The sequence below is a fragment of the Cannabis sativa genome, chromosome 3 (assembly GCF_029168945.1).
Source record: "Cannabis sativa cultivar Pink pepper isolate KNU-18-1 chromosome 3, ASM2916894v1, whole genome shotgun sequence".
In the NCBI taxonomy this organism is placed as follows: domain Eukaryota; kingdom Viridiplantae; phylum Streptophyta; class Magnoliopsida; order Rosales; family Cannabaceae; genus Cannabis; species Cannabis sativa.
Window position 1 is genome coordinate 25,147,897 of NC_083603.1, and position 11,140 is coordinate 25,159,036.

The 11,140-nt window shown below is 40.8% G+C and overlaps 1 long non-coding RNA gene across 1 annotated transcript; it reads right to left on the bottom strand.

Annotated features, from left to right (window-relative positions):
• Window positions 1-4,462: 4,462 nt before the first annotated feature.
• On the bottom strand, window positions 4,463-5,778 carry LOC133035445 (uncharacterized). Its single transcript, XR_009686658.1, has 2 exons — window positions 5,178-5,778; window positions 4,463-4,708 (listed from the first exon to the last, which is right to left on the bottom strand). It is a non-coding gene; the product is annotated as an uncharacterized LOC133035445 (long non-coding RNA).
• Window positions 5,779-11,140: the final 5,362 nt, after the last annotated feature.

An 11,140-nucleotide genomic window follows, 5' to 3' on the forward strand; every position in this document is an offset into this window, starting at 1 on the left:
CCAGTGGATAGGGGATCTGCACTTCCTACCGTACAACAGTTCATAGGGTGCCATTCCTATCGTACTCTGATAACTGTTGTTATATGAGAACTCTACTAACGGTAGGTATTTATTCCATGAACCCTCAAAGTCCATAACACAGGCTCTCAGCATGTCCTCCAATATCTGAATTGTCCTTTCGGACTGACCATCTGTCTGAGGATGGAATGCTGTACTGAATTTTAGCTTCGTACCCATTGCCCGTTGCAAACTCTGCCAAAATTTGGAGGTGAATTTCGGATCCCTGTCCGAAACAATAGACTTCGGTACCCCGTGAAGTCTCACTATCTCCCTGACGTATAATTCTGCCAACTGATCCACTGTAAATGTTGTTCTAACCGGCAGAAAATGAGCAGATTTCGTAAATCGGTCCACCACTACCCAGATGGAATCATACATACCCGTGGTCCTAGGTAACCCGACCACAAAATCCATAGTAATATCCTCCCATTTCCATTCTGGTAGGGTTAGAGGCTGCAACAACCCTGCTGGTCTCTGATGTTCAGCCTTGATCTGCTGACATGTGAGGCATCTCGATACGAATTCTACCAAATTCTTCTTCATACCGTTCCACCAGAAGTACGGTTTCAAGTCTTGGTACATCTTGGTGGTGCCGGGATGCAGAGAATACGGGGTAGAATGAGCCTCCTCAAAGATCTCGTTTCTCAAGTCCACACTGTTCGGGACACAAACCCTGGCTTTATACAAAAGCATCCCACTATCTGACACTGAAAAGTCCTTGGCTTGACCAGCCAATACCTCATCTCGGATCTTCACTAACTCCGGATCTGTCGTCTGAGCAACTTTTATTCTTTCTAACAGATCAGATTGCAGCGTTAAGTTGTGTAGCTGACCTACCACAAACTCAATGCTGGACCTGACCATATCCTCTGCTAGCTGAGGTGAGATCTGAACCATGCTAGCCACTTGCCCGGGACCCTTTCTACTCAGGGCGTCGGCCACTACATTGGCTTTCCCGGGATGGTAAAGAATCTCACAATCATAATCCTTCACTAGTTCCAACCAACGCCTCTGTCTCATGTTCAAATCTTTCTGAGTAAAGAAATACTTGAGACTCTTATGGTCGGTATAGATCTCGCACTTCTCACCATATAAGTAATGCCGCCAAATCTTCAGTGCAAAAACCACTGCGGCCAATTCTAAATCATGAGTCGGGTATCGCTGTTCCTAATCCTTTAACTGACGGGAGGCATAAGCGATAACCCGATCGGCTTGCATCAGTACGCACCCCAAACCCTGTTTGGATGCGTCACAATAGACCACGAACTTCTCCTCGTCCGAAGGCAAAGCTAGTACCGGAGCGGTAATCAACCTCTGTTTCAGCTCCTGAAAACTAGCTTCGCATTTATCTGACCAGATAAATCGCTGATTCTTCTTTGTAAGCTCGGTTAGGGGCATTGAAATTTTGGAGAACCCCTCCACGAACCTACGGTAATACCCAGCTAATCCCAAAAAGCTTCTGATCTCTGTCACTGTCTTCGGTCTCGGCCAATCCCTGACGGATTCAATCTTCCCGGGATCCACCTTGATCCCATCTTTACTCACTATGTGCCCTAGGAAGGACACCTGAGACAACCAGAACTCACATTTCTTGAACTTGGCGTAGAGTCTATGTTCTCGAAGTCGTTGCAGTACCATCTGAAGATGTAACTCATGCTCCTCTTCTGACTGAGAGTACACGAGGATGTCGTCGATAAACACAATTACACAGATATCGAGGAAATCCTTGAATACTCTGTTCATCAGGTCCATGAATGCTGCAGGAGCATTGGTTAGTCCGAATGACATAACCAGGAACTCGTAGTGTCCATACCTAGTGCGAAAAGCCGTCTTTGGAATGTCCTCCTCTCGGATCCTCAACTGATGATAACCCGAACGGAGATCAATCTTAGAGAAGACCGTCTTCCCTTGAAGCTGATCGAACAAGTCATCGATCCTAGGTAATGGATATTTATTCTTCACCGTCAGCTTGTTCAACTCTCTGTAGTCGATGCACATCCTCATAGAGCCATCCTTCTTCTTCACGAACAAAACCGGGGCTCCCCAAGGTGACACACTGGGCCGAATGAACCCTATGTCAAGCAACCCCTGGAGCTGAATCTTTAACTCCTTAAGTTCAGCTGGAGCCATCCTATACGGGGCTTTAGAAACCGGATCCACCCACAGTGCCAAGTCAATCACAAAGTCAATCTCCCGATGAGGTGGTAACCACGGAAGTTCTTCGGGAAAAACGTCCAAAAATTCCCGAACCACGGCCGATGTCCTCTGGCCGAATGGTGTCTGGCCGAGTGGTGTCCACCACCACGGCCAGAAACCCTAAGCACCCACCGTGCAATAATTCTCTCGCTGACATAGCTGAGATCACCGGGATCCGAGATCCCTGAACCGAACCCACAAATACGAACGGTTCTTCACTTTCTGGTTGGAAGACCACCATCTTCCTCTTGCAATCAATGCTCGCCGAATATTTAGATAGGAAATCCATTCCTAAAATAATATCAAATTCGACTAAGCTCATCTCTATCAGATCAGCGCTCAACTCTCTACCATCTATCCTGATCGGCATAGACCTAATCCACCTATTGGAGATAACCAATTCTCCGCCAGGTAACAGGGTTCCAAACCCTGACTCATATCTATCAAAGGGCCTACCCAACTTACTAAAGACTCTGGCCGCCACATAAGAACGTGTAGCCCCAGAATCAAACAGCACTGAATAAAACGAGTCGTTAACAAGAATCTGACCTGTAACAACTGATGGGCTGGCATCTGCATCAGCCTGCGTGATCGCGAATACCCTGGCTGGAGTGGGCATCGCTGGAGCTCTCGGTGCCTCTGGCCGGAGCTGGGGACATTCCCTCTTGAAGTGCCCGGGCATGCCACAATGGAAGCATCCCTGCCCCTTGCACTCTCCCCGATGGTGCCTCTTGCAGATAGGGCACTCGGGATAGGAGAAGCGAGTCTCATTACCACCAGGACGACTCCCTGCGATTGCGGTTCCCCCGGAACCTCTTGTTCTGACTCGAGCCGCCGGAAGCAGTGGGTGCCCTCTTCCTCTGGTCAATGGCCGAACCACTACTCCCCCTGCTAAAGCCTGATGCAGGAGGGGTAGGAGCTCCGCCACTAACCGGAGTACTGGCTGGTTCTGACATACACCCCACTGCGCCCTCAGCTCGCAGTGCCTTCTCCACCATCTGAGCGTAGGTGGTGCTGTCGTCTGTAGTAATCATCAGGTCATGCCTGATCTTGGGATTCAACCCGTCCAGATACTTCTCCTTTCTGCTGAAGTCGGTCGGCACAATACCCGAGGCTAACCTCGCCAACCGGTCAAACTGAGTAGTATACTCAGTGACACTCATGTTCTCCCGCTGGGTCAGGTGAACGAATTCCTTTCTCTTGGCGCTTCTAACCGCCTCGTTGTAGTACTTCGCGTTGAAAAGTTCCTGGAACCTCTCCCAAGTCATGGTGGTGACATCGTGAATCTGAGACACCATGTCCCACCATACCAGGGCATCCTCCTGGAACTGAAATGTGGCGCACACCACTCTGTCGTTGCCGGTGACACCCATAAAGTTCAAGATTCTGGTGATCACCGTAAGCCACTGCTCGGCTTTCGACACATCTGGACCTCCCAGGAATACCGGAGGTGCTTGTTTCCGGAACCTCTCATACAACGGTTCCAATCTATGGGCCGCCACCACTATCTCGGCCTGGGCAGCAGGGGCAGGTGCCTCTGGAATTACTGGCACTGGAACTGCAGGAGCACCCTGCTGTCTCAACCTCTGTATCTCGAGGTCTTGCTCTTCGATTCTGGCTTGCATCTCCGCAAACCGTAACTCCCAGTTCGGGGCTCCCTGATCGGCTGGGGGAGCCTGGGCAGCCTGTGGCGGGTTCTCATCACCCCGACCACGAGCCCTGCCTCGGGGACCTCTACCTCGGCCCCTAGCGGGTGGGGGAAACCGAGCTCCCTCTCCCTGATTCGACCCCACTGAGTTGCCTCGACTCCTGGTAGTCCGCCTGGCGTCCATCTAGCTAGAACCGCCTGCGAAACCAAGAGTTGGCATATCAGGTCGTATTCAGGGCGAGCTTACTAATGCCGCTTAATTTGGAAATTAGAAATGAAACATGCGCCTATTCTACTATCAGGCTACTAACATGCTTCCTAACAGGCTTTTCTTTTTCATAACTGAATAAAATAAACTACTAAAGCAATAAAGGCTTACTGAACCGTGAACCGAGCTAACTGCTGATGATGATTGTACATGTCGTGACGATCTTCGGAAGACAACCTGGCGGCTCTGATACCAAATTGTAACACCCTAACTAAACTAGGCGTATTACGTGATTTTTAAACGTACTGTGCAGCTCGTTGCTAATCAACGAGGTTTATGGAAAAACGTGATTAATTAAAATTTTGCTTTTTCATTAACTTATAAACCATTTTGCAAAAAGTCACGGGATCCCGATTTATAAAATATTTACAAACGTTTTCACTGTTCAACTTTTACATCAAAATACAGTCGTCTAACGACAATTACAAAATCTCAGCCGTGCTGTCCCGAGGATCGTACGCTCCAGGCCTAACCGCCCCGACATGTACAACCCCATAAGCTCGCTCACGGTCCATCAGCAACTGCCTTGCCTTTACCTACACATGAACGTAAACTGTGAGTCGACAGACTCAGTAAGAAAAGCATAATAATATCATACATAAAACTGACTGTCGTGTCCAACACGATACTGAGTCCCGCTACTGCCATGTCCAACATGGTACTGAGCACTACTGCCATGTCCAACATGGTACTGAGTTTTGAACGTTCAGGGGACGGCACTATTGACAAGTATCCTCCTGATCGGTCGAACCGGTCATACTCCGGCTGCTGGTCATACTCCGGCTGTCTGCAGACGGGATAGGTCAATAGCACCGAACCACCAACCAGTGTCGGCTGATCGGTCGAACCGGTCATACTCCGCCGCTTGGTCATACTCCAGCCTGTACCGACGTGACAGGGTTGGGTGGTTCGAAGCCTAAATACATATCTAATGTAAACTAACAGGCTTCCTACATGCACGCTAAACATGTAATCTACATATGCATACTGTTATACTAATCTTACCTGGATTCCGATTTCAGGTGTGCCGGTCAACCTGACTGGAACTGAAGCTGAACGGCGGATTACTGGCTCCTAAACCATAAAAACCACAACGCTATAAGTGACACGCTAAATCACTTCCCGGGGACTAAAACTCGAAACTAAAAGTTTCCCTATCGATAAAAAAGCATGGCAATACCCCTAAAAACCCAAAAACGAGGAAAACTAGGGTTCTGAAAAATCCCCCATCCGGAAGTCCGGTTGCCCAACCGGAATTCCGGTTCTGGGAAAATCTGAACCCCCATCCGGAATTCCGGATGCTCAACCGGAATTCCGGTTCCTCGCAGGCAGCAACCAAAAATTCCCAAATCTTGACCATTTCGAACCCAAATGGTCCCAAACTTTCCAGACCTCCTACATAGGTCCCAAATGACCATTCCAAGGCCTCAAACCTACCCAGAAACCTCACAAGCAAAATTCACCATTAAAGACCAAGCTTTGAGTTCAAGAACTCAAACTTGGTTAAACCCACTAACATACACCCTAGCCTAGTTAATTCTACTTAACTAAGCATATAATCACCTCAGAAAACATACAGAAACACCCAGCAATATCACAGCAACATAATCACACATTTTCCTTCAAAAATCATACTTCTTCACATACAAATTAAGAGCTTGAACAATCCTAACTAACAAGCATCAAACAACTCAATCATCATCAAAATAATCATGCTTTGAACCCTAGAAAAATAACAAAACCACAGCAGCAACAATTAATCAAAACTCATGCATGCATCATCATTTTACACATAGTTTTTCAAGAAATTAAAGGAGGAGAGACATGAACCAACCTAGCTTGAGATGAACCCTAAGAGATGATGAACAACTAGCCAAAATCCAAGGAGAAAATCCCCTCCTTGCTGCTCAAGGTTTGGCCGAAAGAGAGAGAGAGAGAGAGAGAGTTGTGTGAGTGTGTGAGTTTTTGAAATTTCCCTTAAAATTGCCTAAGTGTTGAGATTTTAGAAAAAGGGAATATAACACATTTACTTCAGCCAAATAATCACATAAATAATCATTTATTTTCCAATTAATAAATCATACAAAACAAAACACTAATGGGGCAAAAAGACCATTTTGCCCCTCCACCATAAAATCATGCAAAACATACTAAAGGGGTATTTTTGGGACATTCTAAATTCCCGGCCATTCCCGACATTCCCAATGTCTAAACCCGTCCCCAAAATACTAACATACTAAGTTGTGATTTCTACTGAGCCAAACGCCGCGTTCCAAAATACCGGACACCGGAAATGCGAAATATAACAACAGCTGATAACATACTCATGCATATCTGAATTCCATAATAAATTATTTAAATAGCTATAAATAATTTCCTGATTAACATAAATAACAGCTAATTTCCAAATTAACTAAGCGGGCTTTACAACATCAGTGGACCTTATTCTACTATGTTATGCAGAAACAAGTATTTTATAACTTTCATAGATAATTTTTCTCGAGATTGCCTCACCTACATGATCAAAGAAAAATCGAACGCTCTTGATAAACGCAAAATCTTTACAAATATTCTTCAGAAACAATTAGGATGAGTCATCCTAGTTGTTCATTCAAATTGTGGAGAAGGATAGTATGGTTGTTATTCAGAATGTGGACAACTCATGGGGCTTTTTGTTGAGTACTTACAAGAAAATTATATAGTTGCTTAATACATTATGCTTGGTTCACCTTAGCAAAATGGCGTTGCTAAAATGAGAAATAGTACTCTCATGGACATAATTAGAAGCATGATGAGTATATTAAATCTACCAGAAGCACTCATGACTGCTACTTATATTTTGAATTGTGTTTTAAGTAAATCTGATCCTAAAACTCCTTTTGAGTTGTGGACTAGGAGAAAGCTTAGTTTGAATCATCTTCATGTATGGGGTCTTGAGTTGAAGTAAGAATTTATGATCCTAGTTTGATAAAGTTAGATCTGAGAATAGTTCGCTCTTATTTCACGAGTTATCTTATGCACTCAAAAGGCTATCATTTTTACTGTCCTACTCGTTGTACAAGAATACTTGAATCTCAGGCTGCTAAATTTCTAGAATTTGATGTTGCTGAAACATTCCTTCAACATCTCTTGAAACATGACAAACACCTAAGGGAATTTTTATTTGTGTGTCTTTTTCAAGAGATGATAATAATAACAGTCTTATTCCTACTCTAGTTGATATTGCTCCCATTGCTGATGAATTTATTGCTTCTGGTATCAAAGATGACGAGGATCCTATTATTGATGAACGACCTATTATTGATGATGGACCTATTATTGAAGAAGGTATTGTTGTTGATGAGGGTCCTGTTATCAATAAAATTCAAGTTGTAGAAGATGTTGTTGAAAATAATGATAAACAAATAAAAGCTACTCTAGAAGCACCACCTCTAAGAAGATTGCAAGGATACAAAAGAAATCAACAAGGTGTCATGATAATTTTAGTGATCTTAGAGAAGGAGAATATGATATTGGTCATTTTGTGGATCCTTTCACTTATAGTGAAACACTTAATAAACTACATTCTTCAAATGAATAAAAGATATGATGACGAGATTGAGTCCATGGAGAAAAATGATGTATGGGAGTTAGTGCTATTGCTTGATGGTTTTAAACTAATAGACTGTAAGTGGATTTTATGAACTAAAAAGGATTAAGGGACAAATTAAGAGGTATAAAACATATTTAGTCGTAAAAGACTTTACTCAAAGAGACGGTATTGATGAAACTTTCTCGGATGTTTCCACCAAAGATTCATTGAGAATTATTATGGCTTAGGTTGAACATTTTGATTAAGAGCTGCAACAAATGGATTTTAAAACTACTTTTCTTGATGGAGAATTTAGAGAGCAAGTCTATATGTGTGAACCTAAAAGCTTCAATGAAAAAGGAAATGAAAATTTGGCTTCCAAATTGAAACGATCCATTTTTGTCTCAAAGAGACATCTCGCCAGTGGTACCTGAAGTTTGATTAGGTTGTGACATCGTTTTGTTTTGTAGAGAACAAGTTTGACCAATATATTTATATAAAGATCAGTGAGAGTCATCATATTTTTTCTTTTTCTTTATAAGGATAACATTTTACATGGCAGCGGTAATTTCTCATTTCTAAATGAGACCAAAATTTTTTTGTCTACCAACTTAGATATAAAGAATCTTTGAGAGGCATTTTTTTTTTTGAAATTAAGATTGATAGTGACAAGAATAAAAAAATTTCTTGGCTTATCCGAAGAAGCTTACATTAATTGTGTGCACAAAATGTTCAACATTAATTTATGTAAGGCTGGTGTTGTTCCTATTCTGAAAGGGGACACATTTACTAAGGAACAATGTCCTAAGAACAACTTGGAAAGAAAAGTAATGAAAAATATCTCATATGCAAGTGTAGTATGGAATTTGATATGTGGTCAAGTTTGCAAAGAGTGAATAGATTTATGCTTGTGTATAAGCCTGTTGACAATCTTTGAGTTCTCGGTTATTCATATCAGATTTTTGTAGTTGTGTAGATGATTTAAAGTCAACTTTTGACTACATTTGCACTTTGGCTGGTGCAACTATTTATTGAAAGTATTAAATTGTCTTTAATCACATAATCTACTATGTATGTATCTTTGCAAGTTTTGTGGTTAAAGAATTTTATTTTAGAGATACGACTAGTTTATTCTATTTCCTTTCCTACACTAATCTATTGTGATAATAATACTGTTGTTTTCTTTTTAAAGAATAATGAGATTAGTAGTGCTTTCAAACATATAGAAATAAAGTATCTTACTGTTAAAAACTTTCAAGAAAGGACACATTGTGATAGAATATGGCAAGACCAAGTCGATGTTAGCAACCCTTTTAACCAAAAGATTAAGTGTCGTGTTATTTAATAGACATGTTGTTGATATGGGTATTTTATAATCTTTTGTTCCTTTGGATTAGTGGGAGTTTCTTGTTCTATCATTTGAGATTATATTTATATATAATTTTCTTATTGATGCAATGAACTACTTGATTTATTTTGTAGGCCAATTATTTTTTGATTATTGGATGTTGATGCTTTCGATTATGCTTTGGTATATTCTCGAGAATGATTGAATTGAAAGCATGTAGTTGATATCTTGTTGTCATTATTGTCTTTTAAGTTTATTTGCTTAATAATAATGATATTTTGTAGGCTTAATTTTCTTTTAAGCATGTTTAGTGACACTGAATTATTTATTAAGTAGTGTATGATTATTAATTTCACTGGCCTATTTATTAAACCTCACGGTATCAGTGAAATTAAAGATTGAAAAGGATATTATGTTATTTTAAAATGATCACATATTGAACATAATTCCTTACCACACACTAGACTTATTGACCATATCGATTTAATACTTTGGTATTTGTGATTATGATTGTCTTTTGTTGATTTAAAAACAATATAATTGTCATAGTTCAATATCAAAGGATAACTTGGACCAATATGTTGAGATGCTATCAAAGAACTATCTTTTTTTTTAAGTGGCCACAAATATATTAAAATCAATGTAGCCCAAGTTTGAGAATGTTAGACTTTTTTATTTCGGTTTACATCAACTTTTATTAGTTTTATTGAAATTTGAGTTATTTTGGATAGTTGTTTGCTGTGTTAGCCCATACTGTTATTGATCAATAGTTGATGGGCTTAGCATCTCTGTGTATAAAGTCTAGGTGAAGTAGAAGTGTGGGCTTTCCCAGTTAACTAGAGGCTTTGATGAGTAGGCCCAGTCCAACTAGGGTTATCTAGATAAGCCTCCTCCCTAATTTTGTAAATATTGTCTCATCACAATTGTATACTTTTGATAATCAGATAGAAATTAAAACTTCTTCTGATTTAGAGACCTAGGGAGGAAGACTTAGTTGATAGTATTGGACTATCAAATTATGGTAATTTCTTTGGATCAATGAGGTAAGCTGTAACACCCTAACTATTTTAGGCATGTTAACGTGATTTTTAACTTAATTGTGTAGCTCGTTGATAATCAACGAGTTTATTGAAAACCGTGATTTATTAAAATTTTACCTTGTTAACAGTAGACATTAAAATATTATACTTATAATAAACCAGGATCCTATTTTACAAAATATCTACAAAAGTTTCATTGTGAATATTACAAAAATTTGTCCCATAGCGACTACACAAAATATGCCCTGATGTCCCAAAGACTGTACGCTCCAAGCTTAACCGCCTTGACATGTACAATCTCTATATGCTCTTACTCACGGCTGCTCAGCCTTAGCCTGGCCCTTACCTCAGATCAAAATAGCAACTATGAGTCAACATACTCAGTAAGAAAAGCATAAATAATAACATACCAATAAGTCGCATTATAATCAGGCGCCCATACACCCCACCATAACCCTGTCGCTGTGTCCCACACAGTGCTGAGGCTAGAGCGTTCATAAGACAATACTATTGACCATAATATCAACCTATACTCAATATGCTAGTGATACTGTAGTCATGTTGATGTGATAGCATCGATAAGTATTTGACCCAAACATACATCTACCAGTACCCAGTATAACTCTATGTATACTGATAGTGCTATCAATGTACTCTAACAGACATAAATAACATGTAAACACATATGCATAACATTATACTAATCTTACCTTGATTCCGAATTTAGGTGTGCCCGCAACCTGAGTTAAATAGCTGCTTGACTAATTATAGGCCCTTAAATCACATTATTCATATCACGGGTGAGTGACACGCTAAATCACTATCTTGGGACATAGGTTTAAAACCAAAAGTTTTCCTAAGAAATGTTAACATGAAACTACCCTAAATAATCAAGGAATTATCCAACCAAAGCTTTGAAATTTACAGGAATCGACAACACAAAAATTTTGGGAACCCAACTGCTTATCCGGTTAACCAGTTTTATAGTGCCTGTAAAATCGGTTAACCG